At 43.3% G+C, this 24,987-nt stretch overlaps 1 protein-coding gene across 1 annotated transcript in view; it reads right to left on the reverse strand.

Annotated features, from left to right (window-relative positions):
• The window catches only part of LOC124606163 (5-hydroxytryptamine receptor-like), a 418,672-nt gene that overhangs the window by 258,926 nt on the left and 134,759 nt on the right, over positions 1-24,987 (reverse strand). The window lies entirely within an intron of this gene.

Below are 24,987 nucleotides of genomic sequence, written 5' to 3' on the forward strand. Positions count from 1 at the left end.
CCCCTGGGAAATCACCAGTGAGAGCCGCCGACCGGCACGCCCCCACCCCTCCCCACATGCATAAACATACCCCCGTTACGAAGACTAATAATTGCCGAAGACGTGGTGGGCGAGCGCTCGTTACCATACCTAATGCGGCCCGTATTCTGAGTTCTTCCTGCTGCGTTATGTCCCTCACGACCCAGTAGTCTCTGCAAACCACAGTCGGTTTCCTTGTCCGGCCCTTTTGCAAATTGACCTGAATGAACCCTCAACGGAACTCCAGCTGCGGTGCAATTCAGTCGGAATAGAAGGAGCTCTACGTGGGCTGTCTGTTCTCTGCATATTTTTGGAATGACTTTAAAGGCACCCCAGCCCTCCATCTGAGGACGCATGAGAACGATTTATTAGCTGCAGCCTTTTCTCTAAAACGTCACGGCTACAGGAATATCAAACCGCACTAGGATGCACAATAACAAATAAAATTTTTATTCCTACTATTACAGGTTGCACTTGTGATGATTATGGAGTAGGACAGAATGATTAATTTTTGCTGGAAAAGTCTGAGTTCAAGGTTATAAACGAAGAGAAGCAATTGTCAAGAGACATCGTTTCTGTAATGATATCGATAAAAATTCAAGTAGATACCATTTTGTAATTAGCTTTGTTTACTTGCACGACGTGCAAAAGTTGTCTCGTTCATTACAGTTGTTCAAAGTGACGCCCCCATGCGTTTAAGCAGACATAATATGTTTAGTCAAAGTTACAACTTATTCTTTAGAAGAATGCAAATATTGTAAATTCCTGGCAGATGAACTGTGTGCTGAACTGGGAATCGAAACCGGAAACGAATTTCTCTTGTACTGTTATTTTAAGTTCGTTTTCTCTTTTAAACATCAGACAATACGACAGGACAAATTTTCGAAACAAGAACATGATACATATTTCAAAACAAACAGGACTTCTCTTCTAGTGCAAATAAAAACTTACAATAACGAACAAAACTCATACTTTACAACGAACAGGCCTCCTTTCAGGAAATAAAATAAGATGCTTCTTCTAAAAACATTCTTCTGAAGTGAACATGGCTCCTCATCTGATAGAAAGGGTATAAAAAAGTTGAAGGTAAAGTTCCGCGTTCCGACTCTGACGGGCCAAACGGGCCTGACCGACCGCCGTGTCATCCTATGCCAATCTCGTCGTTGGATGCGGTATGCAGGGACATATGATCAGCATACCGCTCTCCTGGTCGTTGCTGGGTTTCTTAACCTTGAAGCCACCACTAATCGGTCGAGGTTGAGTGCATCCTGTACCAGTCCTCCCACCAAGGAAAGATCCCTGACAGTAACGGGAATCGAATCCTGTTCCTCCGTAGGGGAGGCAGCAGTACGCACCACTCAGCTATGGAGGCAGACCAAGCCATCAAGGATTCTGGTCTAATAAAGACCCAACATTTCTTCGTCATCTGATACAAATGAAGTTACTCTTCTCGAACAAACAAAATTTCGGTTTACGGTCAATGAAACTGCCCATTAAAATCAAATAAATCTCCTGTTCAAAAACGTACGAACTATAGAACTCCTCTTCCATAATGAACGTTACTCATTCTACACCAAAGACCACCACTCTTCCAAATAAGACAAAACAGAAAATCCTTATCCTCTATGCACAAATGGCTCTTTCTCTAAAGCAACTAATCTGCTTTTCTGAAGTTCGCCTGCTTGGCTGAGTGGTAACGTGTTTCGCTACAATGCAGCGGACCCGGGTTCGATTTCCGATCGGGTTAGTGATTTTCTCTACTCGTGGACTGGGTGTTGTGTTGTCCTCACCACTCTCTCATCTTCACCCACAGGTACGCACTCAGATGTTTAGGACGGGTGGTAGGGACAGAGCATCGAGTGACATTATACTGAGTGCACTATCCGAAAATTACCTCGAGCAATTAAACAGAGAACCGACTCGTGGAGATAACATCTTGGACCTACTGATAACAAACAGTCCCGAACTTTTCGACTCTGTATGTACAGAACAGGGAATCAGTGATCATAAGGCCGTTGCAGCATCGCTGAATATGGAAGTTAATAGGAATATAAAAAAAGGGAGGAAGGTTTATCTGTTTAGCAAGAGTAATAGAAGGCAGATTTCAGACTACCTAACAGATCAAAACGAAAATTTCTGTTCCGACACTGACAATGTTGAGTGTTTATGGAAAAAGTTCAAGGCAATCGTAAAATGCGTTTTAGACAGGTACGTGCCGAGTAAAACTGTGAGGGATGGGAAAAACCCACCGTGGTACAACAACAAAGTTAGGAAACTACTGCGAAAGCAAAGAGAGCTCCACTCCAAGTTTAAACGCAGCCAAAACCTCTCAGACAAACAGAAGCTAAACGATGTCAACGTTAGCGTAAGGAGGGCTATGCGTGAAGCGTTCATTGAATTCGAAAGTAAAATTCTATGTACCGACTTGACAGATAATCCTAGGAAGTTCTGGTCTTACGTTAAATCAGTAAGTGGCTCGAAACAGCATATCCAGACACTACGGGATGATGATGGCATTGAAACAGAGGATGACACTCGTAAAGCTGAAATACTAAACACCTTTTTCCAAAGCTGTTTCACTGAGGAAGACCGCACTGCAGTTCCTTCTCTAAATCCTCGCACAAACGAAAAAATGGCTGACATCGAAATAAGTGTCCAAGGAATAGAAAAGCAACTGGAATCACTCAATAGAGGAAAGTCCACTGGACCTGACGTGATACCAATTCGATTCTACACAGAGTACGCGAAAGAACTTGCCCCCCTTCTAACAGCCGTCTACCGCAAGTCTCTAGAGGAACGGAGGGTTCCAAATGATTGGAAAAGAGCACAGATAGTCCCAGTCTTCAAGAAGGGTGTCGAGCAGATGCGCAAAACTATAGACCTATATCTCTGACGTCGATCTGTTGTAGAATTTTAGAACATGTTTTTTGCTCGAGTATCATGTCGTTTTTGGAAACCCAGAATCTACTATGTAGGAATCAACATGGATTCCGGAAACAGCGATCGTGTGAGACCCAACTCGCTTTATTTGTTCATGAGACCCAGAAAATATTAGATACAGGCTCCCAGGTAGATGCTATTTTTCTTGACTTCTGGAAGGCGTCCGATACAGTTCCGCACTGTCGCCTGATAAACAAAGTAAGAGCCTACGGAATATCAGACCAGCTGTGTGGCTGGATTGAAGAGTTTTTAGCAAACAGAACACAGCATGTTGTTATCAATGGAGAGACGTCTACAGACGTTAAAGTAACCTCTGGAGTGCCACAGGGGAGTGTTATGGGACCATTGCTTTTCACAATATATATAAATGACCTAGTTGATAGTGTCGGAAGTTCCATGCGGCTTTTCGCGGATGATGCTGTAGTATACAGAGAAGTTGCAGCATTAGAAAATTGTAGCGAAATGGAGGAAGATCTGCAGCGGATAGGCACTTGGTGCAGGGAGTGGCAACTGACCCTTAACATAGACAAATGTAATGTATTGCGAATACATAGAAAGAAGGATCATTTATTGTATGATTATATGATAGCGGAACAAACACTGGTAGCAGTTACTTCTGTAAAATATCTGGGAGTATGCGTGCGGAACGATTTGAAGTGGAATGATCATATAAAATTAATTGTTGGCAAGGCGGGTACCAGGTTGAGATTCATTGGGAGAGTACTTAGAAAATGTAGTCCATCAACAAAGGAGGTGGCTTACAAAACACTCGTTCGACTTATACTTGAATATTGCTCATCAGTGTGGGATCCGTACCAGATCGGTCTGACGGAGGAGATAGAGAAGATCCAAAGAAGAGCGGCGCGTTTCGTCACAGGGTTATTTGGTAACCGTGATAGCGTTACGGAGATGTTTAATAAACTCAAGTGGCAGACTCTGCAAGAGAGGCGCTCTGCATCGCGGTGTAGCTTGCTCGCCAGGTTTCGAGAGGTTGCGTTTCTGGATGAGGTATCGAATATATTGCTTCCCCCTACTTATACCTCCCGAGGAGATCACGAATGTAAAATTAGAGAGATTAGAGCGCGCACGGAGGCTTTCAGACAGTCGTTCTTCCCGCGAACCATACGCGACTGGAACAGGAAAGGGAGGTAATGACAGTGGCACGTAAAGTGCCCTCCCCCACACACTGTTGGGTGGCTTGCGGAGTATCAATGTAGATGTAGATGTAGGTATGTTGCCCAATGTGGCGCCACGTGAAATAAGACTTACAACTCGGTGAAAAACTTCCCCAGATGGGGCCTCCCGGCATTCAGTGCCGCATGATCATTTCTTTTTTTCCTCTTCTAAGTAAAGCAAACAAGGCTCCTCTGCTAGGACGGTCAAGAACTTTTTTTAATGTATCTCCTCTTTTAACATCTAGGGGCTGGCTCCTCTTCCATTTTAAAATAATCTCGGACCAGATGCAACGTAATCTTCTTGAGCGGATGCAGCGTAAGGCCTACCGGTTAACACTGATGCTCATTAAATGGGCATTCAGTCTGTTGGGCAACTCACCTATACGTCTTGCCAGTAGCATCAGCCCAGATCACGCAAGAGTATTACGTGACATGGGACGTCAGCATCATGCTGTTCCATATCAACCAACTGAGGTATCGAGGCATCTCACAATCCTTCCTCACTGCTTCAGCTGTGTCCTCTCAACAATAACACAGGCAGCGAGAGTTCTTGAAAGGAGACGTCTATCCTAAGGAACAACTTTTACATGACTTTTCTGGGATGGAGGGTGGGGAGGGAGAGGAGAGGGTTGAGGGTTTCAGCAATGTTCTGACAAGTTTGTTGTGGCCTGCCGCTATTTCCTTTCTTGTGCCAACCCCGTCATTTCAGAGCAGCACTTAACACCCGTAAAGCTCAGTCATCTTTGGGATGTATTCACATCTCTTTCTCTACAGCCGTCGGTTTGTACAGCCCCCTTTACTACAATATAAGTTAATCTCTTATGCCTCATCAAGGTGAACATTTTTCTAGCATATGTCTTTCACATGTTCCTTTCCGCAGATGTTCTGCAGGCAACCTCAAAAGCTTGTTTCAACAGACCTCTTTGTTTTCGGTGTACCTCTGTAAGACTGGTAAGGATCTTGCCGCTACCCGTCAGAGCACCGAATTTAAGCGCTGTCGGCCGTCACTGGCACTTGGATCGGTGACCATCCACGTCTGCCGAGCGCTGTTGGCAAGCGGGGTACACTCAGCCTTTGTGAGACCAGTTCAGGAGCTACTTGACTGAGAGGCAGTGGCTCCGATCACGACGGTGTGTACAGCTGTATCCTGACCATAAGCCCTTCCTTCCGATGACGCCTATAGTCTGAGGATGACATGGTGGTCGGTGAGGTACCCCAGGGCCTTCGAGCCTGTTTGCATAGAGTGTTTTTGTTTCTGTAACTCTACGTCTCGAATTCTTCCAGTTTCTTATTCGCCAAATTTACCACAAACTGTAATAAATTTTCATACACGGCTGTGCTTCAGGAGTAAATTCTCAGAAATCTCCACCCCAAAATCAGGCCTTTATTTGATGCTAGTAGACTCACGAAAAGTAAATAACTGACATCAGATTAGGAAAGGGAGTTGCTTTTTTTATTTTTTAAAGAGTTCTTCACGTTTGTAGCGTAGGTACTTAGAAATGTTCTCTCATGATTATTGATCATTCCGCCTGAGGCAAACAGACTTCTGCCGAGAAACGTGTATAGAAGTGGATATCGACGGTAAAGTGTTGTTGCAACTATTTTGGTACTATACGACGGTCTTCAGTTAATGATAGCACTTTCTCTAAATGATGTGAGTGTCTGCACCTCAAATCCTACATTGTGCTGCAAACAACTACGTGCCTCATATGTTACTAGCTGGCAAACCTGCCATTGGCTGGGTATTCGTTTTGCCAATTTTCTAAAGAGACGAAAACAAAATAAACTGTATGTGTGGTCTAGTAACGAACAAATTTAATTTACGTCTGTTAATGTAAACACCTTCGAAGTTAAGAACCACTCGTATAAATAAATACTCGTCATGTAAAAATGTATAAGTACAGCATCCAAATTATAAAACATAGAATACAAAACACAAATTCTCTATAATATTTATTAACTCAGATCTTGAATATGAACATATTTCTAATTACATGTCGAGGAGCGATTTTGTAAACGTCTCTATGTTAACGCCTCTTCATAACTCTGTTGACGGCTGTTGTTTTCGCCTACAGCCGTTTGTGCTTCGCGATTGGAAACTGTAATAAGCGCTGGCAGGTGTTAGGGATTTCCTTTAAGTTGACGCAACTGTAGGAGTACCTTAGTAGTAAATAAAAGGTATATTAAAGCCTCAAGCTTAATGCAGTATTCTTTCACGCATCTCGGTGTTTATGACGCCGTATCTCTTGAACTATACTGAGGTGACAGACGTCATGGGATACCTCCTAATAAAGTGTCGGAACTCATTTTGACAGTAGTAATGCGATAAATAACGTGACACGGACTCACCAAGTCGTTGGAACTTCCTTGCAGAAATATTGCCGTTCATAATTGCGAAAGTGTTGCCGATGCAAGATTTCGTGCACTAGCAGTCCTCTCGATTATGTCCCATAAATGCTCGACAGTATTCATGTTGGGCGATCTGGGTGGCCATGTCATTCGATCGAATTGTCCAAAATGTTCTTCAAACCAATCACGAACAACCGTCGCCCGATGACATAATTGTTTGGGGACATTAACTTTATGAATGCAAATATTCTCCATGTGGCCAAATACAAGTAATCCTAGTGAGTGACCGGTGTAGTTGGACCAGAGGACCCAGTAGATTCCATGTAATTGCAGCTCATACCATTATGAAGCGACCACCACCTTTCACAGTGCCTCGTTCATAACTCAGGTCCATGGCTTTGTGAGGCCTGCGGAAGACTCAAACCCTAACATAAGCTCCTGTCAACTGAAACTGGGATTCATAAGCGCAAGCATGATTTTCCAGTCGTCTAGGGTCCAATCGTTACGGTTAATAGCCCGGGAGAGGTGCTGTAAGCGATGTCGTGCTATAGCAAAGGCACTCGCGTCGGTCGTCTGCTTCCATAGCCCATTAACGCCAAATTTGGCCTCAATGTCGTAACAGATGCGCTGGTCGCCCCACATTGATTTCTGCGATTATTCCACGCAGAGCTGTTTGTCTGTTAGCACTGACAACACTACACAAAGCCGCTGCTCTCGGTCGTTAAGTGAAGCTATCGGCCGTTCTGTTGTCCGTGATGAGAGCTGATGCTTGTAATTTGGTATTCTCGGCACATTCTTGACTGTGGATCTCGGAGTATTGAATTACCTAACGATTTCTGAAATGAAGTATTTCATGCTTCTAGCTCCAACTACCATTCCGCGTTCAATGTCTGTTAATTCCCGTCGTGCAGCCATAATCAAATCGCTTTGTTTTCACATAATCACCTGAGTACAAATGACAGATCCGACAAAGGATTTCCCTTTTATACACTGTGTATGCGATACTACCGCCAACTGTATATGTGCTACTCGGTATGCCACAACTTCGTCACTTCAGTGTAGATGTCTTACAATTATATGTATCTTTGTGTAAGTACATTCAACAGCAGTATATTGCCTGCGAAGTATGTTGCGAATAGAAACAGTAGCAAAGAAGTAATATATTTAAACGTCACGTATGATGCAGAAGTTTCATGAATCTCAGTGTTTGTGACGTCACATTCCTGATCTATATGTCATAAAATGATATAATTTTGTAGGTACATTGAGCGGTGGCATATATGAATACTGTCTACGAAACATATCGCGAACAGAGTAAATAGCAAAAGAGTAATAAATTTAAACGTCATGCACAATACGACTATTTTTCGCGCATATCAGTGTTTATGACATCATATCTCCTGAACTATCTGTGGTACCATGATAAAATTTTGTAGGTGCATTCGACGAAATATGTGTGTACCGTCTGCGAAATGTATTGCCAACAGGCTAAGCAACACAGAGTTATAATTTAAGCGTCATGCATTATTCGGCAGTTTCCTCGCATCTCATACTTCATGACATAATATCTCCTAACTATTACAGGTAGGTGGTTCTTACACCCACAAAGATTGATGCCTGACAGTATGGAATGTATGTACCAAGTCAGGTTGAAATCAAAACGATTCGTAGGTTCTCTTACCCATTGGTAGAATTATTCTACAACAAGTCTGGCATCGTAAATTTTGGCTCAGTCCTTTCGTCAGTCATTTGGAGATCACGGCTAATCATCTAAAAAATGGAAAGAGAACCCGTAGATCATCATCATGTAAACATCCTGTCTATTTCCCCCAGAAAGCTCAAAGTTAAATCCACGCCACCAGTGCCGGCCGGTGTGGCCGTGCGGTTCTAGGCGCTACAGTCTGGAACCGCGCGACTGCTACGGTCGCAGGTTCGAATCCTGCCTCGGGCACGGATGTGTGTGATGTCCTTAGGTTAGTTAGGTTTAAGTAGTTCTATGTTCTAGGGGACTGATGACCTTAGAAGTTAAGTCCCATAGTGCTCAGAGCCATTTGAACCATTTGGAGGTAACTGCTTGGAATCTTGATGGACGAACTAAATTTTCTTGTCAGTGTTTGATCGTCAAGTGCTGAAGAAGTGGTGGTGTGCAATTTCTATCACATCAAAAGCAACGTCTTCAGATAAATACGTCATCGAATGATATTATTATTATTATTCGGTTATTATTAGTAGGTTATTACTACTACTGTTTCACTATTGTCAGCTGCAGCTACAAGTAATACTAGTATTAACTTCGTTGGTTCATAGTATAATGTAACATCCACGTGATAAATTTTTGGCTACAGTGCGACGAGAGGAAATTATGCCTCTAACAGTTATAAACATTATGTATTCGACGTACAGAGAAAACTTATAAATATTAATTATTTATATAATATTCTATGATGTAATTAGACATATCGATGTGTATCATACAAAGACAATGATAATTGTAAATTCCTTTCATGATCTGCTTTTGTCTTCCTTTGTTTATACCTTTTGTTGGCTGGCTTATGTAAGTTGCGGACGCATATCAAACTGAAGTCTGTTAAGAAAGTGTAATTATTTGTTAATTATTACTTGAAAATAGAGTTCATTATTATTATAAATATGAGTGAATAATTATTTGTAATTTTAATTCCTCTCTCAGTAAGCATTATCTGTGTTAATTGTTTCTTTCCGGTACAAGGAGCGCAGCCATTGATGATAGCGATTTGTATCGCGGTGTTGTCTGTGTTTTCCTTAGAAACAAATCAGATGTTTTCTTGATGAGGTCTAAGTAGTGCACAACATGAAAGTATAGTTTATAGAATTTAATAATCATTTCAAATATTTACTTATTTGGTCTAACAATACAAATTCTCTCTCAATTGTCTGCCGCCATCTTAACAATTATGTCAGCGGTAAATTCAAATTACGCAACTCTGCAGACATAAATGCCGAACGTAATACAAATGAGTAAAAATAAATGTGCACTGGTGGTTCCGAACTCATTTTAATGAAAATGATTCGAATCAGATTGGTTCTTTAAAAACAGTGCTCATAGCACGATCGTTATAACAAACTTTTCTATCTGATGTATGGAGCCGAAATTAATTACGCACGAGTCGCGAAGAATATTGTTTCAAGTAAACATACGTCAGTGTTGTGCGCGGCTGATATTCGGTGGTTTTAATGATCATTTTGCTGAAGATAACTGTTTCCATCATAATCCATAGTTTTATAGAATCCGTTGTATGAACTGTGATTTAGTGACACTTACACAACTTACAAACAACACTTTAACACGACGTTAACTTGGAGTTCTTTAGAAACTTGATCAAATCTTTAGCCGGGAGAAAAATTATTTAGTAATTACTCAATGTAATAAAATAAGATTATCATTTCCATTTACAAATTAGTTAAATACCAAACCACTGAATAACCCAGCGAACGCCACAATAAATTACTCAGATCGCCACTGTGAATACTCAAACCATTTTAATACTAATTGTCATACTAAAGGCGTTATTTTCTTAAGTAACTGTGATGTAGTATGTACTGTATGTATGAAACCCTGGTCCGATGTGAGAGAGGTCCTTGTGGCCCTAATCAGATCAGGTTAACTAAATAAATTACACCGTTTATATTGAATGAGAAGGTTGAGCTGCGCAGCTTTCTTCATTCTATTTGTGAAGATCAAACTAGGGTTTGGCATATCACACTCCATCATCTCCATTATTGTAGTTGCATAATCTTCATTAAACTAACAGAACGAACACTACTCGTCCGAGCCACTGACGCGAAAATTATAGCGAGTGTACACCTTAGAGTTGTTAGGCACATATTGTCTAAAGTTCCGGCAGATATTTGCTATTTAGTTGGTGAAGTGTGTAGCCTCAGTCACCCCAAACAAATACAGATTATCACGTCTGTCATGTGACACTCGTTGACGTCGGAAAGCATCAAGTTGTTCTACACTAGAAATAAAACCATTTATAAAGCGGAATTTTACGTGCCTATTTGACTGTTCGCTTCGAGATGGGTCTAATGCAATTTCGTTTTATCGATATGTATTTGTAGGAAACAATAAAACACGATGAGTATTGAGTAACACAGCAGCGAGACACACCCGCTGTACAGATGACGCCATATTTTTACAAAAACACTAAAAAAATTTCCAAATTGTGGTAAGTGTGAATCTCATGGCGTAGCGTGTAGTATGCAAAGAGAGCTCGCTGAGTTAAACAGAACTAAATCTAGATATCACGGTTATGAATTTGTAATATATTCACACTCATCGAAATAGTCTACCTCAGGATATGCTCGTGACAAAGGGCTTTAGAGAATTATCGTAGGTCACATTTTTGAATCGGTAGGATTTACGTCGTAGATACCGAGACTAGTACACGCATGAAATGGAGACTATCCCACTCCGAGAATGCAGTAGCCGACCATGGAGTCGGACCATGGTGTAAAAGTGCCACGCGACCACATTTTCGGAAATTGTTAATTGTTGAACAAGTAGAATATTGCGCAGGTACATAAATCCACTGAGTTGAATACTGTATCCATCGGCACACCACATGAAACCATGTGGTGGACTCGGTGGAACACAGAGCACGCGTCGACAGGACGCTAAAATGTCAGGGGAAGGGGGACACAAAGCGTTACAACTGAAGGGGAGAGACTCTTAGGACGTCAAAAATGGTGAACGTAAGAGTGAAGACGCCGAATGATATGAAAATGCTGTGCAAATTCTGAAATACTTTATTAGTCTAATGATGACAAAAGATAGTAATAGCGATTAAATAAGTAAATCATAGACCTAATTTTATTTTCACGAAGAGTTGAACAGAGTGAACTAATGTGGTGCAATTAGTGAGAATAGTATTTGATAAAAGTTGGTGGCAAACACAATAATCTGGAATTAATAAGTGGTAACTGAAAAGGAAGAACTGCAGGTCTCTTATTTTAATAAATCTTTTACTTCCGAAATAATTTGAATGAAAGATCGACGCACTCAAGCTGGGCTCACTTTTATCTCAAAAGGTAGCTCAGAGTAGATTTTAAACGTGTTTAGCAATGGAATTCTTTCAAGATGAAGGGTCGGGAATTTCAGTGATCAGAATTAAAAGTTTGTTTGTAACAGATTCTCTCGATAACAGTATTTAGCACTTGTGTAATATCACAGAAAAAGGATATAAAAACCTGTTGTGTAAAGTTTTAAAAATTAACATTATAAATTTCATACACAGCTTATTAAAACAACACAATGTCATATCTGGTTTCACATACCGAGATAAGAAACATTACAGTTCAGAATAAATTTACCAAGGGGCAGCGGACTCTATTCTGATGTGGAACATCCTGTCAGACTAAATCTGTGTGCTAGCCGAGACTCAAAGCCGCGACCCTTTATCATTCGCCGGCAAGTGCTCTACCAATTGAGCTATCCACGCACGACTCACGATCCACACATTTCTTCCGCCAGTATCTCGTCTCCTACTTTCCATACTTCGCAGAAGCCCTCCTGCACAACTTATGGAACTCCTGGAAGAAAGTAACATTACATCTGGTTTAACAAACCAGGATGCTTGAAAATCTCGCGTAAACACTTTTAACGATCAAGGCACATTAAAAAGGGAATGAGAAGAGCCAAACGAGGTACAGTTTATATTGAAAGGAATCATCATAAATATACGTACGTTGCGGAATCATTCCCCATGTATCCATAGAATCAGAAACCTTTACACAAATGAATAATGGGTAGAATAGAACGTCATATAGTATCTAACTGGAGCATCATATCAAGCTGCTAAAGTCATCCTAACATACTGTGACTGGTTTACATTTATATACATAGTTGGAATGACGAATGTAACCTCCTTTTTGGATCGAAAGGTGTTGGATACCTTTATACCCATTGACCAAAGAGTTTACACTGTTGTTTTACTTCGAGGATAATGTATGGGACGAAAAGATGTGATTGAGCTCTACGCTGGGAGACTGTCTGCTAATGAATATTAACTCTACAGAGATACATGTTTCGCGGTCTATGCACAAATCACGGAGGACACATTCAAAAAAGGTGCTAAATCTGATCGCTGGTCAAAAGTGTTCGTCCGCTGGTTGTAGTTCAGCTTCTTTTGTAACTATGAATTCGAATACTATTGATAAGTGGCTTCCTATTGTTGTAAATTACCACGGTTACATCGCACTTTCCCTTTTTTTTCTAAAATGTAAACAACTATTAATTGATGGGAGTATTTTTACATGTAAGGTAACGAAACAGCTGATACCTATTACTTCAGGAAATAATATTTTCGTCCTCCTGGCAATACTGTGCTTTCATTGCAGTGACCTTAAAGAAACCGTCTTCACTTCTCCTTAGTTTAGCATATGTTATTCCTGCGATGGAATGTTCTTACTGAAACCCACGATGTTAACATTATCAAAGGACAACAATTCAGTGTATGGTATAATTATGTCTTTGTCTCTGGTAACAATAGTTACGTATGTACTCACGCTTCAGTGTTTTGATAATATATTTGTGAGGCTAACATGGTCAACCAACCAGGAACAAGCGTAAATGGTTAAGGGAAATCACCCAAAAAATGTGAACTCTAGCTGGAATAATAAATCAACCGTTTTTAAATATGTGCTTGAAACATAACGGTGAGTGCCTGACCTTCACACCATCAAATCTAGTTCTCGAAATGTTAGGTTAAAAATTGCGTCTTGTTTATTTAGCTATTTTGCAATATACTATTGCACAAATTATGCTTGAAGAACAGGTCTGTGCGAAACGAATTACGGGACTATAACAAATGATAAATTATTATGTACCAATTTACTATAAAATTTGCTCATATTCGCCTCATCAAATAAGTCACACAATTCTGGTATATACATAGTCCTAGCATAGGGTAACTATCAAGAATACTAACTTCGAATTTAGCCTCATTTTTATGAACTCGTGCAAAAGTCTTAGCGTCTCCTAGACGCTCTTTATTCATCTTCATTAGTGAGGCGAAAGCTGCTGGCGTAACGATTACTACGTTTTATTACCAAACACCGTTTCCGCTATTCCAACGTGTGAAATACTATAGTGTGTCTGATGAAGTGTGTTTATTATAATACTACAAGGTACAAAATTCAGAATGAGAAACCCCAAACGATACTTCAGAGGACTCTCATTTAGTTTTCAATATATTGCCACTTGTCTTACGTTTTGCGAAGCACTACTTCGGGTTATCATTGTAACTGAAGTGCAAAGGTAATTTTCTTGTAGTTACAGATGTTCAGCAATGGGTTAGTACGCAAAATAACTACAGAAGGTAACTAGTTTCGCACTGATAGGTTCCTGTCACCGGTTTCGTTATATATATATATATATATATATGGTGTCCCAGCTATCTTGTCCACCCAAAATATCTCTGGAACAATAACAGCTATTGGAAAACGACTTTCACCGGTATCAATGTAGGGCTGGGGCCCATTAATGTACATATTTGGAAACATTCTAAAACGAAAGCATATGTGTTTTTTAACGCAAACTTATGTTTTTTTAAATGGACCTCCTATATTTTTTCTTCAGCAATCCATAGCATGACAAAGGACATACACAATGGCGTTGATTGCATCGCAATATTCCCATTACATACCGAGATATTGAGACGCGAAGTTGACGCTTGAAACACCCGACATGCGCTGCTAGCGCACGTCCTGAGGCTTAGGCGTGAACCCCATGCTGCCCGTAATCGCGATGTGGTTGACATGTGTAGTTACACCTCCATACTTATCAAGAGGTCCGAAACGAATAATACAGTCTGCTGCCATCAACTCTCATAAGCACATAATGGTTTCCCTCCTGCACGTTTTACGTATCTACGTACACAATATAAACCAGTGCCGATCGGTGTACACCAGTCAGGTTGTCTTATTTATACTGCACACCCAAAATAAGGTTTATTTAATGCGTTATATGACCCATTGTGCCTGTCGCGGAGGGCCTGGCTTTACCTAGTCAAGTGTCCAACGTAGTTCCCACTACTGCTACAGTTACCTCTTCGCCTTGTTTATGATTTGAGACCCATGCAAACTCCTGTACTCCACCACCCTCCGAGCAACCCCTATTGTTGTTGCTTTGGCGTGCAGTACACCGCTTGTCAGTGTGGTCGTGCATCAGAGTAATCTAGTGACGGCACGGAGGTAGTACACATTGTGAATAACGTTGTGTTGTGAAACACAGTATAATGTACACACATGAAGATATGGTAGAAATACTGCTGATCTATGGAGAATGTACGTTGACGGGAAATAGGTTATGAGATTGCCTGTTTGTTGATAGTACGGTTAGCGAACATTATGATTATTAAGTTAATATGTCTGTTTTCTACCCCACTCTACATACCTGTACTGTACCCTGTTGTAGGTGGACGAAATGCTGTTCAGGCAGAACGACTGTACAGAAGACGATTCCCTGACAAGCCATCGCCTTCGCGCCGGATGTTTGGTCGTCTCACATCTCGTCTAAGTGAAACGGGAAGCTTAAATCCAAGACCTCGACATCGTCCTAGAACACGCACAGATGAACGTGCTGAAGTTGCTGTGCTCGCTACCATAGCCGTGAATCCTCAAATCAGCACACGTCAAATTGAACGTGAAGTTGGTGTGTCGAAATCAAGTGCACAGCGTATTCTTAAACGTCATAAATTTCATCCTTACCATGTTCATTTACACCAGGATCTTCATGGAAATGACTTCCGCAATAGGGTAACATTTTGTCGGTGGGCTCAGCAAAAACTCCTGACTAATCCAAATTTTTTTGCAGATGTTCTCTTTACCGACGAGGCATCATTCTCCAACAAAGGAATTGTCAATATGAGGAATATGCATTATTGGTCAGCAGACAATCCAAAATGGCTCCGTAGAGCATCAACGTCCGTGGAAAGTTAATGATTGGTGTGGGATTATTAGAGATACCATTATCGGACCTTTATTTATAAATTGCATCCAAAATGGCAGACAATACTCCAGATTTATACGACACAATCTTCCTGTTCTCTCGGACACCGTACCTCTGAACTGGAGAATGGTCATGTGGTATCGGCATGACGGCTGCCCTGCACATAACGCCTTACGAGCACGACGACTTCTGAGCCGTAAGTTCCCTGTTAGGTGGATTGGACGAGGTGGCCCAGGTAGGTGGCCTGCCCGATCTCCGGACCTTACACCGCTGGATTATTTTCTTTGGGGAGCAGTGAAGGATGCTGTTTACCAACATGAACCAACAACACCAGAGGACATGAAGCAACGCATTATTGATGCTTGTACAGCCATCAAAGAGGAAACAATAGCACGAAGTAGGGCATCCTTCATCCGCAGAGTGACCCTATGTATGCAAGCCAATGGGCATCACTTTGAGCATGAGATTTGAACGCTATGTTTCGTATGTAGTGCTGGTATCACAGTGGAAGTTTCCACATAGGGCCATTTTACCCAGTGATGTTAAGAAACATTTGTTTGCAACAATTTGTCATTTAACGCATTAGATAAACATAACATTGATAATTATGTGATAATAAAACCAATTGGTTAAACATGTTTACATTCATCTTCTATGTCCTACCTGAACTTCCCAAATCAAAACATTTTTACCTAAACAACGCTAAAACTTCAAGTCCACTTGCTCGTTTCACTAAAACCATCAACATGAATTTTACTATTACGAGTGAATGATTAACTGTCACTTGCGCTAGATCTTCAGTAAAGTAAAGTTTTAACATTGAACGGCATTACCTTTTTAGTAACGGATTAACGATAAGCGAAGTTAACTTTGTGACTAACATTGCGGTACACAGATATGTTACAGAACCGCATCACCCCAAGCCTATGGGATAAATACCTGCTGGAATGTACGACGTTAATGCAGGATGGCAGAAGACCGTATTATTCGTTTCGGACCTCTTGATAAGTATGGAAGTGTGATTACGCATGTCAATCACATCGCGATTACGGGCAGCATGGGGTTTACGCCTGAGCCTCAGGACGTGCGCTAGCAGCGAATGTCGGGTGTTTCAAGCGTCAACTTCGTGTCTTAATATCTCGGGATGTAATGGGAATATTGCGATGCAATCAACGCCATTGTGTATGTGCTTTGTCATGCTATGGATTGCTGAAGAAAAAATATAGCAGGTCCATTTAAAAAAACATAAGTTTGTGTTAAAAAACACATATGCTTTCGTTTTAGAATGTTTCCAAATACACTCCTGGAAATGGAAAAAAGAACACATTGACACCGGTGTGTCAGACCCACCATACTTGCTCCGGACACTGCGAGAGGGTTGTACAAGCAATGATCACACGCACGGCACAGCGGACACACCAGGAACCGCGGTGTTGGCCGTCGAATGGCGCTAGCTGCGCAGCATTTGTGCACCGCCGCCGTCAGTGTCAGCCAGTTTGCCGTGGCATACGGAGCTCCATCGCAGTCTTTAACACTGGTAGCATGCCGCGACAGCGTGGACGTGAACCGTATGTGCAGTTGACGGACTTTGAGCGAGGGCGTATAGTGGGCATGCGGGAGGCCGGGTGGACGTACCGCCGAATTGCTCAACACGTGGGGCGTGAGGTCTCCACAGTACATCGATGTTGTCGCCAGTGGTCGGCGGAAGGTGCACGTGCCCGTCGACCTGGGACCGGACCGTAGCGACGCACGGATGCACGCCAAGACCGTAGGATCCTACGCAGTGCCGTAGGGGACCGCACCGCCACTTCCCAGCAAATTAAGGACACTGTTGCTCCTGGGGTATCGGCGAGGACCATTCGCAACCGTCTCCATGAAGCTGGGCTACGGTTCCGCACACCGTTAGGCCGTCTTCCGCTCACGCCCCAACATCGTGCAGCCCGCCTCCAGTGGCGTCGCGACAGGCGTGAATGGAGGGACGAATGGAGACGTGTCGTCTTCAGCGATGAGAGTCGCTTCTGCCTTGGTGCCAATGATGGTCGTATGCGTGTTTGGCGCCGTGCAGGTGAGCGCCACGATCAGGACTGCATACGACCGAGGCACACAGGGCCAACACCCGGCATCATGGTGTGGGGAGCGATCTCCTACACTGGCCGTACACCACTGGTGATCGTCGAGGGGACACTGAATAGTGCGTGGTACATCCAAACCGTCATCGAACCCATCGTTCTACCATTCCTAGACCGGCAAGGGAACTTGCTGTTCCAACAGGACAATGCACGTCCGCATGTATCCCGTGCCACCCAACGTGCTCTAGAAGGTGTAAGTCAACTACCCTGGCCAGCAAGATCTCCGGATCTGTCCCCCATTGAGCATGTTTGGGACTGGATGAAGCGTCGTCTCACGCGGTCTGCACGTCCAGCACGAACGCTGGTCCAACTGAGGCGCCAGGTGGAAATGGCATGGCAAGCCGTTCCACAGGACTACATCCAGCATCTCTACGATCATCTCCATGGGAGAATAGCAGCCTGCATTGCTGCGATAGGTGTATATACACTGTACTAGTGCCGACATTGTGCATGCTCTGTTGCCTGTGTCTATGTGCCTGTGGTTCTGTCAGTGTGATCATGTGATGTATCTGACCCCAGGAATGTGTCAATAAAGTTTCCCCTTCCTGGGACAATGAATTCACGGTGTTCTTATTTCAATTTCCAGGAGTGTATGTACATTAATGGGCCCCAGCCCTACATTGATACCGGTGAAAGTCGTTTTCCAATAGCTGTTATTGTGTCAGAGATATTTTGGGTGGACAAGATAGCTGGGACACCCTGTGTATATGTGTGTGTGTATATGTGTCTGTATGTGAGTGTGTGAATTCTAGTCTGTGTAAACCATAAGTAGGTAACGTTTGTAACGGAGCTGTTTGTTGTCTACCGCTTTTATAACTTTTATCGTACCACCGTTTCGGCTATTCTTTCCACCATAAGTAATTAACTTTTGTAATAACAATTTTTGTTGCCTATTTCATTTGTAGCTGATATCTTCCTACCTTCTGCGCTATTTTTAGCATAACAATCGTTATTCAATAATGTATTTTCTAGTTAGAACGACTACATATCTTGTCTGACTTCAAAAGACAGATATTAACAGTGAACTATGGTAGTTTTTCTTTTCAATTGCAGATACACAGCCCCTGATATAAAGTGTTCTAGACATCTAAGTGACAGAATTTCTGAGATTTTAATGTATGAAACTGGCAGTACTTAAGTATTTTTACATTACGTCAGATCTCGGAGACTTTAACAGCCCAATAGTTTTGATATTAATGTTGTAAAAAGAAACATTGATATTAAAATATATCTAGAAACAAGTCCAAGAGTGAATTTTAAAAATAATTCTCTGTTGTGCACGGATCCGTGGACATTCCTACAGTGGCTTCCGACCCTCTCGTAAATGCCACAGGCATCGTGGTTCTTCGACAAACCAGCTTTGCACCGTCGTATTTCCGATCAAAGACTGCCCTACTATTGCGGGCATCGTTCACACGGGAGCAGAAATGTATGCTCTTAGGTTCCTGCCTAACCACAACCTCGGAAACAGAGACACATTCGGAAATGAAAAGCTAAATTTGGTGATAAGCACGAATATAAATGTCATTGCTGGTCGTTTCACTTGCACCAATTTAAGCTGTGGTCTTTGGTTCCTGTCTAGCCACATCCTTGGATATCAAAACATTTTCGATAGTAAACAGCCAAATATTTGTGAGAACCATGAATACAAATGCCATTAAGCTGTGCCCCTAGATTTCTTGCTAAGCACTTCCTCGGAAATCGGGACGTATTCTGAAATGAAAAGCGAAATATTTTTGACAAGCAAGAATAGAAAAGTAACTGGTGCTCGTTTCACTTGTCGGAATCTAATCTCCCATTTTAATCAGATTAAAAAGAAAAATTTTAAAAATTGCAATAGACATTAAACGTACTATATGCACAGCTAGCGCTATATCTGGATAAAATGCGAAAGGATGTTCTTATTACAAAAAGTTTGGAAAGTTACTGCTAACGCCAAACAGTTTTGCATTGTGGTATTTGCGACCAGTGCCCCCTCCTCCTCCCCCAACACTGTTGCTGCTTCCTTTGACGGTCAAATAAGCAACAGCTACAATATTTGTGGTCTTGTAACACCACGTTACATTGGAAGTCATATTTGCTTGTACACAAAATTAATGTAGGAGTACTCTACGGTAACTGCCCATTCCTGCACCTACCATACACCTTGTGAGGGTATTGGAAACAGTTATCCAGTGACTCAACTAGAAGGAACAGCTGCAATGCTAAATAACCACTTAGATGCGTTAACTTCAGACAAATGCTCAAGGAAAAGCGAATCTTAGATCACAAACCGAACTATATTCCCCGTCGTGTTTACTCCTCATTCTGAACTGGAAACGGGCCTCGTAGAATAAACTTGGCTATTAAGAAAAACAAGTTGCTTACTGCGGGAAAGGTTACTCAGCTGTCAAAACAGAAACAGTCAGGAACCATCACTGCGTAATGGGATAATAAACCTGTTTGTGCAGAGAGGTCGCCACTACCGTATGCAAGCAAACACGCTCGTCAGAAATTTCCGCAGCGACCTCAGACGGTGTTTACGCTGCAGAAACGGTACGCGCTGGCATCTGTCAGCGTCCAGACCACGGCTTCCTGCATGAAAGGACACAGATCTCCGCGCACAGTCGCAATAATCCGATAGCATCGAGAAACACATGCATTTTTAGCGGATCTTAGCGGAACACTTATAGTACTGAAACTTTGGGTCCCCGGGGAATTCTCCACGGCAAGAACTGCATGTCAGCCAGCTTTGCGAAAGATGCGTCACGTTAAAAAGAAAAGGAAGTGATGCAAACATCTCTTAAATTTGAGTCAACTCACAAAGGTTACGAAATTCATTTGTTGCAAGGAAAACACATTCGTGAAGGCTTGACTAACTTTCGGTTCTTTACGGATATGCTGTCTATTCAGTTGGCAGTTGTGGTATTGCCGTATACTTTTAATATAAGATGCATTGAAGTCTTCGTAACACTGTTAGCTAAAACATAATTTTGCGTTATTATAAGATTTTCAATGTTTGGAGAATGTTTTAGTATCCATACCTCGCTAAACGCTTATTAACGTAATTTTTTTATTGTTTCCATCGGATGGAGAAGTGGTTACTTGTTATGTTCGTTTCGATCCATCACAATCATGGGTGACAATGTGAGTGAGCTTTCGTTTCTCAGCGCCTCTTGGTTTACCCCCTCTTGGGTCCTTCTGCTTCAGTGATTCGCATCATTATCCTGCTCTCAGCTCAAGTATGTGCTCCCTCAAGCTAATTGTAATTTGACCTATTTTGACTCGTGTCGTATACACCACTTCTAACAAACACCGAACAACGCGCTCCAGTACGCGGCCGCCAAATACTCGTACATCGCTGGCCGCACTTCTCTGGGCGGCCCGCTGCTTCCACCGCTGGCCGTCTTCACACGCACGCTCCCTTACGTGGCCGAGAAATACATCGCTGGCCGCACTTCTCCGGGCGGCTCGCGACTACCATCGCTGGCCGCCTCCGCGCGCGCGCGTTTGTCAGCACACAGCAATTGGCTACGCCAGGAAACATAGCGATTGGTTTTCCCTGGAAAACAGCCACCCCCACCTACGGCTCCATTAACTAGCAAGCCTTATATAAACCCGGCCGCCGCCGCAAACGACGCCCCTATCACTACACAGGATCTCATTGCTACACTCCGCACAAAACACAACTCCGCTCCTGGTCACGATCGTGTCACCTACCGTCACCTTCGTGAAGCTCCCGTCTCTTTCCTCTCCACCCTGGCCAGGCTCTACAATGTAGTCCTGTCCACCGGTTACTACCCCGACCTGTGGAAAACCTCCCGTATCCTCATGTTCCTTAAACCTGGCAAACCGCCGTCCGCCGTATCCTCCTACCGTCCCATCAGCCTTACCTCGGTCTTCGGCAAGGTCCTGGAATCTATCCTCACCCGACGCATCCACCAGCATCTCCGCCAGCACCGCCTCCTTCCCGTTACCCAGTGTGGCTTTCGGCCGTCCTTCTCTTCCGACGACCTTCTCCTTCACCTCACTCAACTCCTTTCCGAACAGCTTAATTCCCGTCGCTCCGCAATCTTCCTCTCCCTGGACCTCGAACGTGCCTATGACCGCGTATGGCATTCCGGTCTCCTCTTCAAGCTCCAAACCTTCGCCCTTCCCATTAACTACGTCCGTCTGATCGGCTCCTTTCTCTCCCGCCGTCCTTCCTATGTCACCATCCATAACACAGATTCCTACACCTTTTTCCCCTCCGCTGGTGTGCCCCAAGGCTCCGTCCTCTCCCCCCTTCTGTACCTTTTGTACACGGCGGACATGCCGCCGCCGTCACCCCCCGTCCACCTTCTCCAGTTTGCCGATGACACCGCCTTCCTTGCTCTTACCCCCACCCTGCAGCGCTCCCAACACCTTCTCCAATCCCATCTTGACCAGTTCACCGCTTGGTGCAACCAGTGGTTGCTCAAGGTCAATCCCTCCAAAACCCAGGCGATCATTGTAGGCAAAACTACCCCTTCCTTCCACCTCCTTGATTTCTACATCACCATCTATGGCCGTCCTATCGCCCTCACTCCCACCCTTACGTACCTTGGCGTCACCCTCGACCGTCGCCTCTCCTGGACTCCCCACCTCCGGACAATCCAAGCCAAGGCACGCTTCCAACTCAGTCTCCTCAAGCTCCTCTCCGGCTGTACATGGGGTCTGGACTCCTCCACCATCCTCCACACCTATAAATCCCTCATCCGCCCTATCCTTTGTTATGCCCATCCGGCTTGGATCTCCGCCCCCCTACCTTTTATAAATCCCTCCAAATCCTTGAACGCCATGCTCTCCGCCTCGCCTATCGCATCCTTCTCCCCTCCCCTACTCGGATCTTGTACGATCTCATCCCCTTCCCCCACCTTCTCCTTTTCCTTGAAAGGATACGGATCCTGTACACCTCCCGTAAACTCGATCCTCCTCACCTGCTCATCTCCCCGATCCTCTCTCACCCCCGCCTGCTGCCGCACCTGTATTCCCACGTCCCACCCGGTCTCCATCTCTCCACCCTCCTTACCCTCTCCCAAGGTGGCTTCCGCCAGCTCCCTGATGATGTCCTCCTCCCCTCCATCTACCCCTCCTATCAACTTTGACCCTGCCCCACCCCCCTACTTCCGGTGTCCTTTCCTCTAGGCACCCTCCCTCCCTTCTCTTCCCTTCCCTTCTCTTTCCTTTTCTCCCGTCCCCTCCCTCCACCCCTCTTCCACTGGGCTTCCCCTCCCCCTTCCTCCCTCCCCCCTATCTCCCCTGCCCGTCGCATCTCTGCTCTCCCCTCTCGGTCTCCCACTCCCCTTCCTCCTCCTCCTCTCTTGGCAGGTCCCCGGACTCGCACACGCATAGTGAACATTCGCGCGCCGGAGATCATCGCCATCAGTGTCTCGTGTGTGTGCTTCGTTTTGTGTTTCGCGTTCTTTCGCAGTTCCAACTCCACTGTTCACATGTGCCGTCGCCGTCCTCCGTGTTTTGTGCGCCGTGTCAACAAATGTTAGTGTTTTTATCGTCCAGCGAGAACGGCTTCATGTTTATTGTTTTTTTTTTGTATCTCCGTTTTTTGCCCGCCGTTTTTTTGTATTCTCTGTATCACCTCTATGTCATGTTATTGTTCCACTTAAGGCTGAAGAGCAGCGTAAGAAGCTGCTGCCAGCCCGCCTGTATAGGTGATTAAAATTACAGTAAAGGAAAAAAAACTCGCAAACGACAGTTCTCATTGGGAAGTGCAGTACGCCGTGTTCCAGCTGCTTGTGGATGACTCGCCGCACCACTCGAGGTTACCTGGCTGCTCGGCGGAAATCTATCGACTTCACTTGGAGATACTGAACTTCACTGGACTTGGGAATAATTACGGGACGTGCACCCCACTATGCACATTTGGACATTGGTATAACCAAACTTTAATTATGCATTACTTCTGAGTGTGAGCCTGGGTAGACGCTTGACTAACATAATTGTTAAAAAGTGATTTGTGATTTAATAAACCAGACTGACGAGGTTATTGTGTTATTCCTGGTTATAACAACCCGCTATTAGTGAACTGCCTTCACTGATGTCACCTGCTTTTCAGATCTGCCCGTCTATCATCGAACAAGTTATGAGAGTTTTATTCCATATCATATTAGTTAACATATTACTGGCCATTTATTACACCTAGTGAAGCCAATTTTCTCTCATGTTCGAAATAGGTCCCCTTGCTCAGCATTTGCTTCTACCTGTACATCCAGGCTTCGCTCCTTTTCCTTGGGGCTCCACATGTATCTCTTCTTCAATCAGAGAGAACTGCTGTTGTTGACGCCAGTATGTCAGTCGAGGATAATGCGTCATTCTCAATCGTTACCGTAAAGTCGTAGTTTGTCATGCCTAGATCAGTCAGTTCCCTGAAGTTGTCCTAGTCACATATCGGAATGTTTGTGGTAGTCTAAAAATTATTAGTTTTTTTTTGTAGTTTTCTCATTATTCTCTTTCTCAGGTAGCTAAATCTTTCGACTCCTTCTCACATGACTTTTGTATTCTGTTTTGCCTCAAATAAGGAATTTTGATCTTGTTGTATACTACTCACACTAATGTTCACTATAATTTCGATTGCTCTGAAATTTCCAGATACATCTACGTCTCACGAACTACTGAATTGTAATTTGATAGTCTTGTAGGAACGTGGACATTTTCATGGAAAACGTGTGCGGACATTCGATGGCAGTTTCAAATTATCTGTTCTGAAAGCGGCCAACAGCATGGGTTTTCTTGCAAAGGACCCATAACCACTCCATCATACGTTGCAACCAACTCATAGAACTTTTAGGTCAAATGCCCTGCCGCATCCCCTTCTGCATAATTCCATTTGAGCCAGTTGCATTCTGGAAACCTGGAACCCTGAAGACCACGACAGGATTCACGCAACAGAGTTTAATAAAACGTGTGACGTCGATTAGAATAGGTGTCTATAAAATATGAAGTCCGATTACAAGTGTACAGAGAATAAGGAAATTCACTGTTACAATAACATAAATTAAATCGGACTGACGTCAAATATTATTATGATGTTATGACAATCACTTCAAAAGGAAGTTCAACGAAAAACGTAAAACCTGTGGAACACTTCATTATAGAAGAGTGTGTCCCTCACTTTTAGTCGCTGTCATTTCTATTTTTAAACTTCGGTTCGTTTAAATAAAGTTCTTTGTTTTCCTGCCATGCTATAACTTCTGGAGTTTGTTGACTGAAACAATTAACGTGGCGTCAGGAGCCTCAGAAATTGACGTAATTCGTACCACCTTCAATTTTTAAGTTTCTCTGCTTCAGGGCGATCCACTTTCCGTTGTCTGCAACGCTCTTAATCTTCCGTTTTTAAATCCCGTTTCTTTCACCCAACCCTCTGAGCCCC

Source organism: Schistocerca americana, chromosome 3 (genome assembly GCF_021461395.2).
Source record: "Schistocerca americana isolate TAMUIC-IGC-003095 chromosome 3, iqSchAmer2.1, whole genome shotgun sequence".
Taxonomy (NCBI): Eukaryota; Metazoa; Arthropoda; class Insecta; order Orthoptera; family Acrididae; genus Schistocerca; species Schistocerca americana.